Source organism: Leptosomus discolor, chromosome 1, assembly GCF_034619465.1.
Source record: "Leptosomus discolor isolate bLepDis1 chromosome 1, bLepDis1.hap2, whole genome shotgun sequence".
In the NCBI taxonomy this organism is placed as follows: Eukaryota; Metazoa; Chordata; class Aves; order Leptosomiformes; family Leptosomidae; genus Leptosomus; species Leptosomus discolor.
This window is the reverse complement of record NC_141391.1, coordinates 8,195,151-8,212,481: the sequence shown is the minus strand read 5'-3', so window position 1 is coordinate 8,212,481 and position 17,331 is coordinate 8,195,151. Positions and strand designations below refer to the sequence as shown.

Genomic DNA, 17,331 nt, shown 5'->3' with positions numbered 1-17,331 from the left:
TGAGCATTGCCCAACAAGCATCTGAATTCAACAAACTCCCTTCTCTGTATACACATTTTAACCCTATTTTCTAAGGAAAACAAGATTTTTGCAATCACCTGCTTGAGTCTGGCCAACAGGCTCAAAAGTTACTGAAGAAAAAACTGTTTCAGCAAAATTACAAAGACAATACAATTGCTACAATTTTTGTGACCAACAGGCAGCGGAATGAGCCCCAAACCAACATTCACACTGTAACTGTTGGGCTGATCTCTGCTCTTGCCATTTTTTGTTTGGCTACAGCTGGCTGGTTCCTCAGGAAACTAATGCCTGTCAACTAGGAGCACACATAGCAGCCATGAATTTCTTCTCCAGATGTTCCTGTCATAGCTTCCAATTGTAGCTACTCATTTGTGTTATCCAGTTTCTGGACCTCTCTGTCTTTCGTGGTTCTGAGCCCTTGAAGCTTCAGCATTCAGCCTCCAGAGTCAACAGTGTTCAAAACCTCTCCAACACACATGTTCCTGCATGGAACACAAAAGCTGATGAACCTCTTGTTAATAAACGATTTGACAACTTGAGCCCTGTGTCTAGTCTAATTAAAGCACTAACTGGTCTGGCAGATCATACTGTACATGGTGGCACCGTTTTGTGTTACCTACCTTTGAGGAGCTAACCAAAATGTCCAAGCTAGTCTTATACAAGGCTTGGCCTCCCTACCAAACTGAGGGAGAGGCATCTCTGAGCACTACTGAATCTATCATCTCTCTCCAGCAACTGTCTGGTACCTACAATAACAACAGCCAACCTTAGATAACCCAACTTAGGTGCCTACAATTCAGGGGAGAAGCCAAAGCTCCATCATTCAATGAATAAACCCAGCTGAACACAACAAATTCTTAGCCAACATCTTTGGAAAGTTATTTACACTTTCTGAAAAGACTTAGGGTTAATGGGACTTCAGCTGGGCAGTAAGTTATCTGGGTTATGCTTTCAAGTCTTTGATGTACGGACCACAGTCCAAGTCACCACTCCTTTTGGCTCCATAAGAGCTCATTAGAGACACAGCCATACCAGCCTGAGAAACCACCAAAATCACACTGTTGTACCACAGTATTTGAATGAAGACCTCCAGAAACACACACATTCTGCAAGAAACCCCTGGGAGCTAGCAGGATTCTTTCTGCTCAACTGGAATTGAACCAGTATCACAGGACTGTGGGACTGCCACAAAAATGCCATGTTTCACATGAGAGTCACTTGATCTCTAGGAATCGCTGATCACATCAAAGCTAAAAAATCACAATTCAGGCAGTGTTGTTCTGTCTTCCTATTTCCCTGCCTGTGTCGCTTGCACTGCTTGCAATATTACTTCTCTTTTTTGCTATCCTCTCACATACAGCTGCCAGCTGCATTGCAATACCCATCACGCAGCACCTCACTGATAGCTGGTGGCTGCTAAGGCAATATTTACTGTATGGTTTGCATTACAGTTTATAAAATTCTCTGGAGCTCTTCCAAAGGAAAAGCCCCACGTAAATTGAAGTTATTATTGTCATCTACAGGCTAAGCTTAGTTAAGAATTTGCTAGTGCTCACTGTGGAGACTGCAGATGTTTGAAATACTGATCAACGTGCAGCACAGAGGCTGAGTAACAAACTTCATTACCATTGCCCGTAACACTCTTCTTCAGCAGCATACAATAAATCACTGATGAATATTCAGGGCATCCCACTGAGGTTATCTCCATTTTACAGATGGATGCAACCAAGAGACAGGAAGTTTAGAAGCGGCTTGCCTATAAACACAAAACAGACGCAGAATTCAATTGTCTTGCCTTTGAAGTACAAAATACATCTTTCTAGATGAAACTGTAAATTACAGAGACTGATTTGCAGTGAAATTAAGGAGACTGTCATTCCCCAAAAATCACTAATGGCCATTCCCTCCCACAAGTTACAGCACTGGTTACATCACAGTTAACACCTACAGATTGCAGAGAACTGCAGACTCTCACTGTACGAAGTAGAGATTAAGAGATAAAAGCCCTATCCCAAAGACCTTTTCATGGGTAATAAAATCTAATCTATACATAAAGTACAGGAACAGTCAAAAAGAGATGAATTACTCAAAAACTGCGTCAATGCAGTTGAATGGACCAACCCTCCAGCATATCGGACAGAGACATAACTGAATTCATTAACTAAGCATCACCCAACATTGCCCAGGAGATATTTTTAAAGCCTTCTTCTGTATCTCCAAGAACTGATGTCATCAAGCAAAATGAGGAATATTGTGAAAGATGTGTTAACAAGATGGAAAGAATTTTTATGTAGTTTCACACATTTTCTAGCAAGGAGTTTGACATTTAAGCGGGATGGCCCGGTTACGAATGGCTACTCTACGAATTGATGCGACACGCTCACCACCGCAATGACTGACAGCTGCAGTAAACAAACAACAATTCACGCCAGGTTCTTCCTCCCTGTGGCGACAGCTTTTGTAAAACTGCAGAACTTAATGAGACATTTTATTTAATATTTATTTCACAATCAGCCTCCTTTATTCTAACAGCATTAGCCTCAGCCCACAATGAATGTTTTCCCTGGTTATTTCACTGTGCAAGTCAATACTTAATTTATTTTGATTTTTTTTTTTCAGTTCTGAATTTCTAACTAGGGGGGATTTGTTTTAAAGGTGCTTTTACTATTATTATTAAATACCAACTAGTCACCTGCATGGCCACAAAGTGAATCAGCCTGCAGACACTCTTCGCAAAAAATTAACCCAGCAAAAAAAGATTAATTTTAAAATTGGCTTTAACCAAGCAGTTTCGCAATCCAGAGGCACAACAGATTAGAGACAACACTGATATAAATGGGATGACCACTAACAAAAGACTGAAGGTTTACAATGGAAAGTGAACTTACTAATGATGGAAGCACAAAAGTCTCTGGCCATGCAGCAGCTTGAGAAGGAGCTTTAAAAATTCCCATACTACATTCACATCTGCAGTAGGAAGTTCAGGAATGGTCCATAATGACCATGTATAATGGCAAGGACAGGGGAATCTCAAGCACCTCCAGCAAAGGGATGTCCAGCATGATCCAGCAAACATTTGTGAAGGACAGTCTGATTTTTCTTGCCTTAAACAACCCGTTTTGCAGCTTTTATGTACGTGTCTTGAACAAACGTGTTTTACAGTGCAAGTTCATGTATTAGCCCTAAGACCAGCCTGTTGTGCAGTACGGCCTGCTCCAGGGAGGGAACAAGCCCTGCGAAGGTGGAGCGGTGCTCCCTCCTCGGAGACAGGAGGGTGAAGCGGTGTTCTCCTTCAGGAACTTTAGTTGGGGCGATCGATAAAGGGGGGCTTCAGCTGGAGCAGCTACCCAACCTCCCCTATCCAACCAGACAAACCCTGCAGAAGAGGGGTGTTTCTGGACTTGGGGAGGCCCACTCCCTTATCTACAGGCGTACACTGGAGTTGGGGAGGCCCACTCCCTTATCTATAGTGGACAGAACCCCCTTGGAACCCCCAACATGTTGTATATTGTGCCTGCATCCTAGTTAGCATGGAAAGCAAGAAGAGGAAGGGATAACGTGAACAGGACTCAAATGTTAATGAAAAGGGACAATAAAAATACCAATAATTAAGACACAGATGTGCACCCACCACCAGAGAACCAAAGATCAGACCAGACCTGTGAGACATCGCTGGACCCCAGGAGTGGACACACTTCTCAAAGGCCATGCATTTCAAGACACTTCTGTCAATGCTTCCTGGTGACATATAGGGACCAACTACCTGCACAGCTAAGTGCAAGTGCACCAAGACACAGTTTTCCTGCAGAATTGTGACAACAGAACTGCTACTCAAAAACAGAAAAAAAAAGGAAAGAAAGATTTCCTAGCAGAGAGAAATGCTCTACATTAACAAAAGTAGTTTCCAAGGTTTACAGACATAATGGAAATACTGAGAAGTACCTCAGGATCATAATATGGATATATTTGTTTTTCAGTTTTGGGGGGAAGCAAAAGAGGCTTCAGAATTTGGGGTTAGTGACTACTGAAGAGAGACAGTTTGTTTCTGTATTGAGCATACACTACATCCCTGCAAGTGATGGTCAGGCATGCCAATGGCCAACAGCAGGTCACAGCACAAGAGAAGACCTCATTGCTACAGATACCTCAAAGCAGTTTCCAGCCAAGTCGCACACTCACTCCTCCCTCTCCTAAATAGGTCGAGTAGAAATCCTCTAGCCCAGAGTTAAGAGATTGACTTTAGACCTCCTGTCTGCCTGCTGAAATTAAAGAGTTAACAGAAACCTATTTGGGGGTTTTCTTTGAGCGCACACACACACGTATCTATCCCAGCAAAACACCACTACCATATTTTAGAAATGTGAATACTGCTGGCTTGAAGAAAATGGGCACAGTTCCCTTTTTAGAAGGAACAAATTGTTCAGAACAAGGACAAATGCAATAGAGCAATCAGGCACCGACTTTGCTTCTGCTGTTTCAAGCTTCTGGTACATGCAGCTCAGATACAGTCTTTTTTTTTAATACATCAAACATCATTCAAGAATCCTCCCGTAACTATCTAAAGCTCTCAAGAGCGAATATTTACAGTGGGGATTGTTATATTATCCGACACCTGAGAATTAGAGGGTGCCACAATCTTCTGTTGGTTACAGTCAGGAGACAGCTATTGCCTGCAGGGCCAGGGTAATTGCGATGGTGCAGGTATTTGCTTCATTTGAGCGTATTTTAGATAGAAAATGTGGAATTAGCTGCAAACTAAGCTGTTAAAACAATGCCTTCAGAGTGAAAGCACTTTTCTGTAGTTACGCCACAGAAACAGGAATTACAGAGAAGAGAAGCAGAGCCCAAACCCATCATCACAGAGGTTGAACTTGCAGCTACATTCCCAGTCAACCAGGACGTGGAACCTGATGCTGAAACCGGCCACCTCGGGGTCCTTGGCAGCCCAGAGAAGGTATAAAGCAAGAACAACAACAATAACGACGATGGCTATTTTTTTTCAAGTGGCAGTCATCTCCTCTCTCAGTTAATCAAGTTCAGTAGCCATTAGAATAAAGCTTGAATCTTCAGTGTTAGAGAAGATGGAATTTAAAACTCCCTTGTGCCATCAGAAAGCAACAGGAAAACAAGACCACACAGCATGGAGACCCCTTAGGGGATTTTCTTGAGGTCATTAACAAGAATTCAGGTTGTCTAAGGAATAAATTTATACACAAGTTTGTTTTACTATGTTTTTAAGAAAGGATGTTATTTTAAGTAAATACTCCCATGCTGCAGCCACAACTGTCATGAAAACACCATGCATTAGACCCTGGAAGCATAAGAGATGGCACCATGGAGAACTTCTCACTAATTAGACATGAAGTTGTTTCCTTTAAGAACTTGTTAGATAAAAAGCCTTGACTGATCTATTTTCCATTACTCTGAGTTCAGGCAATGAAATTTAAATCACAGAGAAGTGCTAATGATTATTTTTCAAGTCAGCTTTTCATTACTGAAAGCATTCTTTGCAACACAGAAAACCCAAAATCTCTTGTCTAATCCTGACAATCCCTTTCACTTGTTCTTTTATTGGCCGTAAATCTGAACGTTGGCATTCACCTCTCAACTCAAGGTGTTAATCTACACCCTGAACATGGACCTGGGATTTTTCTGGAGCACAGATTTTTCTGGATTTCCCACCACTTTTATATCTATGGATGAATGGGTATTTGGAGCAAACAGCAAGCGTTGGAAAGACAGAAGGGCTTGACAAGTTCCTGTGCCTTGAGTTGCATCTGCCACAGGGCAGAGCACAGGGGCACTGATGTACTAAGCAGACATACATTCTTCTTTCTACCCAACATCTTTAGTAACCTGTTCCCTATTGGCATCACGCCTTCTTCAGATGAGAGTCTCTATTTACACCCATTCACAGCATTCCCCAGATTCGTTTGTAGCTGGGGAGTATCCAAGCTCCCAAAGGTTATTGCTGAACATCACAAGACAGATGAAAAACGGGGGGGAAGGGGAGCTGGTGCGGCTGCACTGGAGCAAGGAGAGGCTTAGGCAGATGGAAAACAAGCACGAAGAGAATGGACGGGAACAAGCGTGTCAGCAGCTCCCCCTCAAGCTGGTACATCTCAGTAGTGACACCCCAGGTGAAACATCCCATACAACCCTGTACAGTGTTGTTGGAGGGCAACAAAGCTGGTGAAAGGGCTGGAAGGCACGTCCTGTGAGGAGCAGCTCAGCTAGCTTGAAGAAAAGGAGGCTGAGGGGAACCTCATCGCTCTCTACAGCCTCCCGAGGAGGGGAAGAGGAGAGGGAGGTGCTGAGCTCTTCTCCCTGGCATCCAGTGATAGGACGCATGGGAATGGTTCGAAGCTGCAGCAGGGGAGGTTTAGACTGGACATTAGGAAGCATTTCTTTACCGAGAGGGTGGTCAAACACTGGAACAAGGTGGTCGACGCCCCAAGCCTGTCAGTGTTTAAGAGGCATTTGGACAATGACCTGAACAACATGCTTTAACTTTTGGTCAGGCCTGAAATGGTCAGGCAGTTGGACTAGATGATCCTTGTAGGTCCCTTCCAACTGAAAATACTCTATTCTAACCACTTGATTACTCTAGAGAAGGATCCCATACTTCCACAGCCAGGTAAGGGAGCGATCCCTCCTGCTAAAGCAATAAAAGCTCCTTTTTTTTTTTTTTTTTTTGATGTGAGGGGCTCTGTCCAAAACACTCCGGAAAGCATATGCAACTGATTGCTGCTGTGGGATGTGAGAGTCTCGTACACAGTCAGATTCATTTTCTTCACTGTTCCCAACAAATTGGCGACAAGGCTCAGCATCAGCCTACAGGATGGTAGTTCCATGACGATTCCCTTTTGCAAATAATAGGCTTGATTTATATTAAGAAGTACTCCCACTTTAAATACACACACGCTGCCCTTGGAGTAACTGTCTTTTTGCTTAATCAAAAAAGCAGAGTTCAGTTTTCGGTAACTTCATTACAGACAAGCAGCAGCACAGCGCAGCATTGGGTCGGGCTGCTGGGGCCCTGCATTAAGTTCCTCTCTCTGTGGAGAGCATCTTTAGCAGAACAGTCACCCAAACACTGCTTGACTTCTGTACACTTTGGCATCTCTAACACATTTTTTTTCCTCCCCTTTTAAATCCACCCTGCAGAATACAGTCTTTTGAGAAACCATGTGCAAGCTCATCTTTTTTCATGCCAGCACTGCCTTTCCTCCCCTTTCTCTTCTCTCTCTTCCCTTTCCCATTACTCTTTTCAAGGTCTAAAAGAAAACACTATTCAGATACTTAAAGGTTACAGTTAACTTTTAGTTCAGCAAAAAGAAAGCATTTCTGCTAAGAGGAAAGAAAATAAACAGGGTATCCTGTCCTCTTTAAAAGGACAGTAGCAGATTTCCATGAGGCACACCGTACATCGAGCAAAGCAAGACCTTACAGAAGGTTTTATCTCCCCTGTACGAGTGTTCTTTAATTATCTCAGGAAACTAATAGCTACGTTAAACACGTGGTTTAAATTTTGCCCTAGGTATATCAGGGAAGAGTGCACCTCCGCATGCAGAGAGAAAGGCAGTGTAGTGAGAGCACTGACTCCAGGAGAGGCGAGATGACAAATAGCAATTCAGTCTCAAGCTGTTTGCAACCTAAATATCTATCCCCAGCTCAATGCAACAAAGCTCTCTAATGATTTTTATCTACACAGGGTGAAATCAAATGACATTATAACACAAATCTCACTAATTCCTTATTCAGGGCCAGTGTTTAATAGCACAGATTAGTTATGAAACTGCTGTAATAGCGACAGACCTTGATGTGGTCTTGACTCTGTTTAAATACTGACAAAGATTTTAAGGGACAAGCTCATCCCTGTTCTGCCCTAATTAATGCAATATATTAGCACCTGAGGAATATTTGACTCAATGCCCCCCTCCCTCCCCCCCATTTAAATTCATTATTTAAGCACAGGCTGACCAAAAGGCACAAGGATTATACCACATGACGGATCAGTTTTTTCACATTGTAAGAAAGCCATTAAAAATAAAAGGAGGATTTAGTTAGTTATTGACAGAATCACTGGGGGGGAAGAAAGCTAAATGACTTGCTGCAAAATGAAATTACAGAAACTGGAGAGTCAATCAAAACATTGCCTTAGGTCATCTCATCACCTCCAGCCAAAGCAGGGATGTTGCCGAGCATCTCTGCCCCAAGGGTTGATGTTTTTGGTGTCGGAAACCCATTTGTAATACAGAAGATGATTTCATTGTCTCCTGAATCTCCTGCTGTGAAGTCTTGCAAGCATCCCCAAGCAGCCTCATCACTGTGAGGTATGCCCACCGTGTGCCACCTTCTGTGCTCCTACCATGCCAGCCGCACTATTGCAACGAATCTCTCAGACTTTCGCGTTGCCTGGGTGGTTATTTGGCAATACACACGGACTAGCTCCTAGCACATTCCCCACTCCTCTTTCTGTACTTGCCAAGAGCAAGGCTTGCACTCATACTGTTGGTCCTGCCCTAAAAAAAAAAAAAAAAAGGCAATATGCCTTAAAATTAGAAAAGGAATTGATCTAATTCTCGACTATTATTTGTTTGGCTATATTTTATGTAAAAATAAGAAAATGCCAACAACCCCATACTCCACCCACAAAAAAAAAAAAACAGCTGCAGACACATCTGCCTGCGACACACCACAAAACAGAGCAAGCACCTCAATTTGATGATCGATGAATGCCAGCTTGGCTGCCACAGTGAGGACCCGACAAGGGCAGCTCCAGAGCTAAAACCAGGAGCTCTGCAGCTTCCATTAGAGCTCCAACACTCCAGCTCAGGCTGCGAGCAACATCTACCACCTGCAGCCAGGCCTGGGAAGAAAAGGAGCATGCAGCCTAGATCTGGAAATAGAGGAAAGCTCTTTCACAGGAAGGTGACAAACAGAGGTTCAACTTGCTCGCTGACACCTTTCTCCCAGTCCTCAATTCTCACCTTCCCTCCCCAAGCCTGTTTGGGAAGCGACTGCTCAGTTCCTCCCTGAAGAGCCTTCTTCATCCATCCACCTCTCCTTTCAGAAACTCCAGTTCCCTCACCAGGCCTTGACTCCAGGCTACAAAAATCACTGTCCTCTCATAGCTCAGCTCTGGAGCAGAGAAGAAAATCAAGTTTAAGAGACAGCAAGTCTGTCACAGCTCTGACTCTGCCCAGTCCACCTCATCTCACCAGTCTTTGGCTGCCCCCATACATGAAGCTAGGAGACATCCCAGCATCCCAGGGCAGCTTGAACCTCTCTCTACAACAGTTGAACTGTTCTGGGATGGGCCATTTCATACAGCTCAGGGCACGTACTTGATCCTGACAAAGCCAATTTGCAACAACGTGATCTCTGGCTTTACTAAGAAGCCAATCAATGGCATCACACTCAATTTGATTAAGAACAGGATTAAAATACAAGAAAACTGTACAGAGTACGACCATAAGAGCATCTGAATCCTCTTTCAGAAACTGGACGCTAGTAAGAAATTGGGTAAAAAGTAAAAGACCAGAGGAAATATTTAGTGCTGGCTTCCTGGGATTGTCTCTCCGCTTCCAGCAATTGGCATCTCAGGGACTTGAATCACAGTAAATGCATACATCGCATTTAGGTCTTTGCAAGATCAGGACTCAAAGTAGTCAAGAGGAAGGGCCCCTTAGCTCATCTGTGCTTTTTCACAGCAATCACTCATCTACTGAGTAACCTGCAGCTTTCGGTCCATTTTTATGTCTCTGTATTTCTGTTCCTGCAATGAAAAATTTCATCTTACTAACATAATAGTGTAGATTTCCAAGGTACATTTTAATCCACTTCTTGCTGTAATATAACACAGCTTGAAAATGCTAGCATGCAAGGCAATATTGTCACAAGCCTTTCCAACTTCAGTAAATCTAATAATTTGGCAAAATAATAAAATGAGAATAAATACCAACACATATTTGTGAAGATATATATATATATACAACATATAAAGATGAAAGCAGAATCAAGAAGAGGGACATTACAAAAATGGCATTACTTAAATACAAAATCCCTGGCCATGGATTCACGGCTTGTTCTCCCCAACTTCTGTATCAATATTTCCCAGAATAATTCCCAGGCTACACTTTCAAATTATCACTTCATTTCTAGTGCCTTCCCTCCCCAGCCAACAAAATGACTGCTATAAAACTTCCCCTTTTACAGCCAAGATGGGAAATTCTCTATTAGATTACCCGTTCCCTCCCTTGTAAAATAACGAGGAAAATGCCATTCCAGGAAATCAAAATGTTAAAAAAAATACCAACCAAACAAAGGCAACTCCTGCACACACTGTTCTTCCCCTTTGGGTCAGTAACAAAGAGGAAGGAAGGAAGGAAAAACACAGATAAAATAAATGCAAGGAGGAGGTGTGGATGCAGCATGTTTATCCCACTTGAAGAGGGGAGGCTGTAAAACGCCGTGCATTGCACACGGACACCCCAACCACTGGCTTGGTGTTTACTAACACTTTGATCAAGCCAAACAGGGAGTGTCATTGTCCCCACTGCACTCATGTCACCCGTCCCCCAGCGCTGCGATTCCAGGGAGAGTCTGCCAGAGGACACACAGTGCCAGTTACACAAGAGAAGCGCAGAAGCAAATATGCAGCAGAGGGAAAGGGGGAAAAAAATGTAAAAATATCAGCTCAGCTGCACGCTCTCTTCCTGCTCTCAGAACAACCTCCAAGTCGGGCTCTGGAGTAGATTAACTTTAAAAGGCACCAAAAGACGCTGACAGATTTGAGGCGAGCAGGACCCCCCCTGTGTGCACGCATTTCACTGCAAGCAGCACAAAATTAGATATCTGGGGTCCACAAGCAATTGCAGTGATAATGTAGTTATAGAAGGGGATAAAACGTTTCAATGTTATGCACTAAGGAAAAAAAATCTAGTATTTCGCACTAACATCATTGCACTGTTCAAGCAAAGATCTGAACTGCACCCCACAAACAGCAAGGAACAGGGAAACAAACAGAAAAGCCACACTAAAACGAAGCTCTGCAAGACCACAAAGTTTTTACAAAGTTTAAAATCCACGCGCTTCTTGTATTGACGATAAAAGGGTAAAAGACCAGAGTGATAGTTTGGAAGCTGAAATAAACCACCAGGCTGTCCAACCGACAATTTTTAAGATGCATACTCATGACTTAGAAAAGAAACCTGGTCCAACTGCACGCAGCCAGAATTGAGAGCCAGTTTGACTCAAATCCCCGCATATCCCTAAAAGAGGGGAGGAACGAGGGTGTCAAAACCCAGAAGCCGCACGACGCAGCGCACCAGCGCCCTAAAACAGACCTCGCTTATTCGACTTTTTAAAGGATTCTTTTTTTCCCCCCAGGAACGCCGGGTCTCAGAGGCGCTCAGCGGCACTTAACGACAGCAATTAAAAATCCATCTGACTTCCCGCTGTTACACAGTGCGGAAGACAAACGGGACAGGGCTCCCCCGCGGTGTCCGCCGTGCAGGACCGCACTATTTCGGGGCGCCCGGAGCATCCCGAAGTTGCGGGAGTTTCCCGGCGGCTGCGGGACGCGCAACGCGACCGCGGAGGTGCCGCCGCGGCGGGGACGCGCCGGGGTACTCATCTCCGCGGCATTTCTCTGATTTGGGGGGGGTGGGGGGTGTCCCCCTTTTTCAGCAATACCAGGGAAAGGCGGCGCAGCCCCGCTCGGCAGCGCTTCTCCCCGCTGGGGAACGCACGGTGAGAGGAACCCCATCGGGAGACGGGGTGGGGGTGTAAAAGGAGGAGGTAAACACACACAAAAAAAAGAAGAGGAGCGCAGAACTCACCTGGTTTGGGATTTTTCCTCCCTCTCCACGACCATAAAACGAGGTGGGAGCCAGGAGCCGGTCGCCGGCGATGGGAAAAGGCTGGCAGCCCCGGGCCGCCCCACGACGGGGACAGCGGGGCTGGGGGCGATGCAGCGCCCGCACACCCAGGGGTAGGTGCTGGGCCGCCCCCGGCGCGGTGCAGCCCCCCGCGGATGGGTGCAAGGCAGCCCGCTGGGGATGGGGGCCAGCCACCCACCCGGTGCAGGGCAGCTCCCCGGGATGGGTGCAGCGGGGTTGCGCGCAAGGCAGTCCCGCTCGGGGATGGGTGCTGAGCCCCTCTCCCCGCGCAGCGCCGCCCCCCGGGATGGGTGCTGAGCCTCCCTCGGGCCAGGACAGGCCGCCCCCTGGGATGGGTGCTGCGGGGCTCGGTGCAAGACAGCCCTCTCCGGGGATGGGTGCAGGGCCGCCCCCGGTGCAGGGCAGTCTCCCGGGCCGGTACAGGAGCAGGCCCGCCCCGAGCCGGTGCTAGGGGGCCGGAGCCGAGCGGGAGCAGAGGCGGGGCCCCCCCGCCGTGGCCGGCAGCGGCAGCGGGAGGCGGCACCGGCCGAGCACAATGAACGGCGGCGCGCCCCCGCGGCCGCCCGCTGGGCAATGACATCACCCCTCTCGCCCGCCGGGGCGGGGCCAGCGGCGACGCCGCCGCCTCCCCATTGGCAGGCACCCTCCGGCAGCGGGGGCTTCTGGGGATTGTAGTTTTCCGAGAAGGCCGCTGTGCGGCAGGACTCAGGGCAAGGGACTCGATTTCCCGGCAGGCCCCGCGCCGCGCGGCCGCAGTGGGGAGCGGGAGGGGGGAGGGAGGAGGTGGCTGCCGCCATGTTGATGGCGTGGGATGCTCTTAGCTCGGGAGGAGCGACCGGGGAACCGGGTTAAGATGTCGGAAAATAAGGGAGGGTGGGAGTCAAGGTTTGGTTTAGGGGGTGCGGAGAGGTTGTGCGAGGGGTCGAGAGAGAGAGGGGAGAGGCTGAGGAGTGGCCGAGGAGGCGCGGTGGATTGTGGAGGGCCCTGAGGGGGGGGGGGTGTCGCGCAGCGCCCGGTTGTCCCTCGATGCCCGGCCGGCTCTTGGTAGGGCGGTGTCTCTCCGTGGCGGAGCGAGGTGGGGGGCGGCAGTCAGTTCCCGGGGCTCGCCCCCTTTGCGGGCCGGGGTGGGAAGGGGGGCGGGGGGGTGGTGTCTGTGCGCCCCTGGCAGCGGGGCCCTGAGGCGGGCAGGCCTCTGCGGCGGGGGGCGGCGCCCGGGAGGGGTCTGTGGAAAGACCTGGGGGGGGGGGGGGGGGGTTGGTGATTGAAAAGGGGCTGCTGATGGCGGTGGTGAGGGCAGGCTGGCAGGTGGCTGCGGTGCCTGTCGGGGCTGGGATGGTGCTGGTTTTGGAGGGGGAGGTAGCGTGGCGCAGGAAGGCGGTGCCGTGCCGGTGGCCCTCGGGGTTGGGGCTCCTTGCGCCCTCCGGGGAGAGGGGCCCCGTGCAGGGGCTGTAGCCGCCGAGGTGTTTGGCCCTTGCCTGGAGTGAGGTACAGGCTGTGGTTCAAAGGGCAGGGCTGTACTCTTGTGCTGGTCTTGGTGGGGGAGGCCCTCAGCCGGGAGCAGGCCGGGACATGCCCTTGTCACACACCAGGTGACAGCCTGGGCTTGCTGACTTGAGGCTCTTCTACCGGTTGTGCCTTCTGTCTAATAACTGCACTGTTTGTCTGTCATAGGTATGTGGCTTAGTGTGACCTATAGGAGGAGATTTGCTCCCTTCTGGAGGCTCCTGTCCTCAGTGTGTCCGTAGAGACATAAACCAACTTTGAAAAAGCTGGGAGAATGGATGAGATGGCATAAGACCTCTCAGCATGGCATGGGAGCAGCCAAGCTAGCTTGCTTCCCTGTTTTCTTAACCTGTGCTTACTGTCTAGCGTTGGCATGGCTCAGCCAGCTGAGTTGGTGTTGTGTTGAGTTTCAGCATACTCTCTGGCTGGTGTGTAGGAGGTAGGCTAGATTGTGAGCAGTGGGTTGTAGACTTTCCTTTGCTGAACAGCATCCCTGCTTCTGCTGGTCTTGGCGTCAGGGAATGGGAAATGAGAGATTTCACCAAATGAGAGATTAATTAAATCTCTGTTAGGCTTAAGGGGACTGGAGTTCCCTGAAATAATGTGTGGAGGGTCTTTGCTCAAAACTGGAAAGGGGGACACTCAAAAGTATTGCATGCTTTGTAAAACAACACCATTTCTACTTACAGCTGGTTCCTGTGAAATAAAGTGCCTTATTATTTCAAGATACTCCATTGAAAAGAGTCACGAAGAGTTGCAGGGTCGCTGAAAGCCTTGCTTAAGGTCCTGTAGTGGTGTAGCGCAGGAACAATGGGGTTACAAGTTTGTTTCATACTTTGGCTCCTCCTGGAGGTGAGTATAATGCATTTGCTCAGGATGTTGCCTCACAATAACTACACAGATCCAGGAGTCTTCACCCCAGGGTACACTTGAATGGTGGAGTAAGGATGTCATGAGATGTTCTGTGATGCAGTTACAAATGACTTAACCTGAATCTTGCATCCTTTCAAGGTTTGTTGATACTACGACGCTGTGTGCCATTCTTCTGTCTGTCTATTTAAATCCAGCTCCCTCCAGTTAAAGAATCTGAAGCAGTTGCCTGCCTTCCTGTAAAATGTCAGGTGTCCTGGGACAGGAGGTGCTTCTCCCCCATCCCAGGTTGTCGAGCGTTGCTGTGTTCCTCACTGAAGAAAAAGAGCAGAGGGAGTATCATGCTCCATTGCTGCTGTCACTTTCAGTAGTTGCACACATCTGACGAATGTGGAATTGGAAGTACAGCCCCCTTTATTTCTTTTCTACTGATTCTTCTCTGCACAGATACCTTTAGGTGTGCTGTGGGTGAAAAAAGGGGCAGTGGCATGCCGACTTCTGCCACAGCAGTTGCCCACTGTAGGCTTTAAGTCTCTGCAGCTGATACCGACTAATGATGGTAAGTATTGCAGTGGGATAATTGAGGGGGAGCTTGGTTGTATTTTTGTAACTGGCAGAAAACATGGATGCAAAATCTTCATCCAAAGATAGTTTGCTGATGTACTGACAAGTGCTTCGTTATTTGAACTGGTTTAGAAACAGTTGGTTGCAGCTGCATTGAGTCCCTCTCTTCCTCCCCTTCCCCCTTGTGTCAGTGCTGCTGCTCTGGGAAGGAGACAAGGGTGCATTCTGCTTTACAGATAATTTTATTTCACTGGTTTTACCCTGTTTCTTTATCTGAACATGGAGATGTCTTGTCTGAGAGTTGCTGTAGCACACTGACATGTAGAAGGAAGTAACTGACTTCAGAAAGTACCCAAATGAATGCCTGATGCAAGAGACAGAAATGAAATAGTTTTCTGTGTGTGTATAATTCACTTTTGGCAGTTTGGGGGTCTCTGATGCTTGTCCGTGTATGGATCGCGCTCGTTGGCCACAGCTTGTCAGAGGTGCTAACGATGAAACCTGTGTTACATGTCTCAAGCTTGGATACCTTGTTCACCTGAAAGCACCAATGTCCGAACCTCTTCTGGCCCAACAGGTCTTAGTAGCGAGATCCCCAAGAAGCTTACAGTGCTATTGCAGAAACAAGCGTTGTCTCAGCATTTCATCTGAAAAGACATACGGTGATGGTAGAGTTGAAAGCCTACCTTTGGCCGTTCTGAAATACTTTGGTGTACTCCGGGTTTAGTACCGCTAGTGAAAACTTACTCCAGGGTTTGTATGGTCCTGAGCCCAGGAAGGTGACCCGTTTGTGTGTACTTGGGCTGCTGTGCTGACACCCTGCACTGCAGAAACTGGGGGTTGGCTTTGTTCCTAAAGTGATTTTGGCCACTGTGGACTCAGGTAAGCAACCACGCAGTGTCCTGGAGACCAGGAGAAGCGGTTGAAGACCCTGCAGGAAGGAAGCAAAGATGAGGTAAGTAGGAACGTGTGATGCCTTTGCTTAAAGAAGAAACTGCTTAATCTACATTTAAGTTCACATGTAATAACCTGGCTTCTTAGCTCAGCTTTCATTCTGACAAGTTCTTGCTCTTTGTGAAAACTTCAAGGATTTGGATGGTCTAAATCGAGCCTTCACTGGCTAGTACACCCAAACCAGCCCTGCTGTCTGCATGAGGAATACGAGTGTTTCCAAGATTACGTGTACAAATACGTCACGTGATGACATGATTTTAAGGTGTCTGGTGTTCTGCTGTCACGGTGCCAAATCTGTGTCAGTGCAGCCTGGAGAACTGGTGGGGAATTGGGGTTGTCTTGGTTCTTGCATATGGTCAGGCCTTGCGTAATTCCTAGTGTGCAAAGGAGCTGGATGAAAAGATTTTCATATGCATTCAAACAGGGAGTGGAATATGGTTTCTAAGGGTGATTGAGACAATCTATGCTGTAGTCTTGGCACGCGAGTTTTATCTTAAAATCCCATTTTCTTCATGATCGCAGCCATGAAACTTCATTGTCCACAGTCCCCTTGGAGGAAGGAGGAGAGTTGAAGTGTCACTGACCAACTGCTTACTTCAAAGCCCATGGGGAAAGGGTGTAAACTCTTTAACATCAAAGCTGCTGATCAGATACTGGAGGCTGAAGAAGCTGCTATGGAGGGTTTTGGTTTGTAATTGTCTCCCATGGAGCTATTTCCAAAGAGTTACCAGCGCTGCAAGGTGAGAGAGTGAGTTCAGCTGGGTAGAATTGGTAAGTACTTCTGGTTTGTGTCACTGCTTCCAAGTGTCTTACTGATAACAATACAGACAAGTAGATTGTGTTGTCTGCTTTGTTCTTCAAAGGGGGCAGCTTGGAAAAACAGAGGTGAGAGTGGAAGGCATCTGTGTCCTTTCAAGGGTTCTCAAGGAAATTGTGAGGAGGCAGCTCTTAAACCAGTTCCTGGAAGAACCTAGTATTCCTGCATAGCAGAAGTTTGTAAAGCTGCTTTGAAAATAATTCTGGTGACTAATTATGAAGTGTTAACCTTTTTTATCTTTCAGCACAAGAGGAGCGCTCTGAGAGCAGTCAAGAACCTCTTCAGGTATCACGGACATGTTCTTCACCTGAACGATGGCAGCAGTTCAGCAGCAGTTCCACAGCAGGAAAGGGTGTGCAGGCTGCCGCAGGGCCCTGGGTTCCTTAGAGCTGGTGTCTGAAAGAACTCGTTTTAACAGAGAGAAAACCTCTGTTTCTTCCACAACTTTTAACTCCCTTGAATTTAAACGAGAGCTCATGTATTGCTGACACAGGGAACTACTTTTATTGTAGATACTGGAGAAGGAGATGGGAATAGGGGACATAAAAGTGCTAGTCAGGACCCTGTGATGGGCTCTGGGAACACTGCAGATAGTTCAAGGGACTCCGGTTGTGGGAAGCTCCCTCTTGGGAAGGCAAACTAGCAGTGGGGAAACTTGCTGAACAGAGGAGACTGAAAACCTGAGTATGTTCTGCA

General features: G+C 47.2%; 1 long non-coding RNA gene across 1 annotated transcript; it reads left to right on the top strand.

Moving 5' to 3' along the window:
* Window positions 1-13,309: 13,309 nt before the first annotated feature.
* Window positions 13,310-17,123, top strand: LOC147416172 (uncharacterized). Its single transcript, XR_015183971.1, has 2 exons — window positions 13,310-14,282; window positions 14,748-17,123. It is a non-coding gene; the product is annotated as an uncharacterized LOC147416172 (long non-coding RNA).
* The last annotated feature ends 208 nt before the right edge of the window (window positions 17,124-17,331 follow it).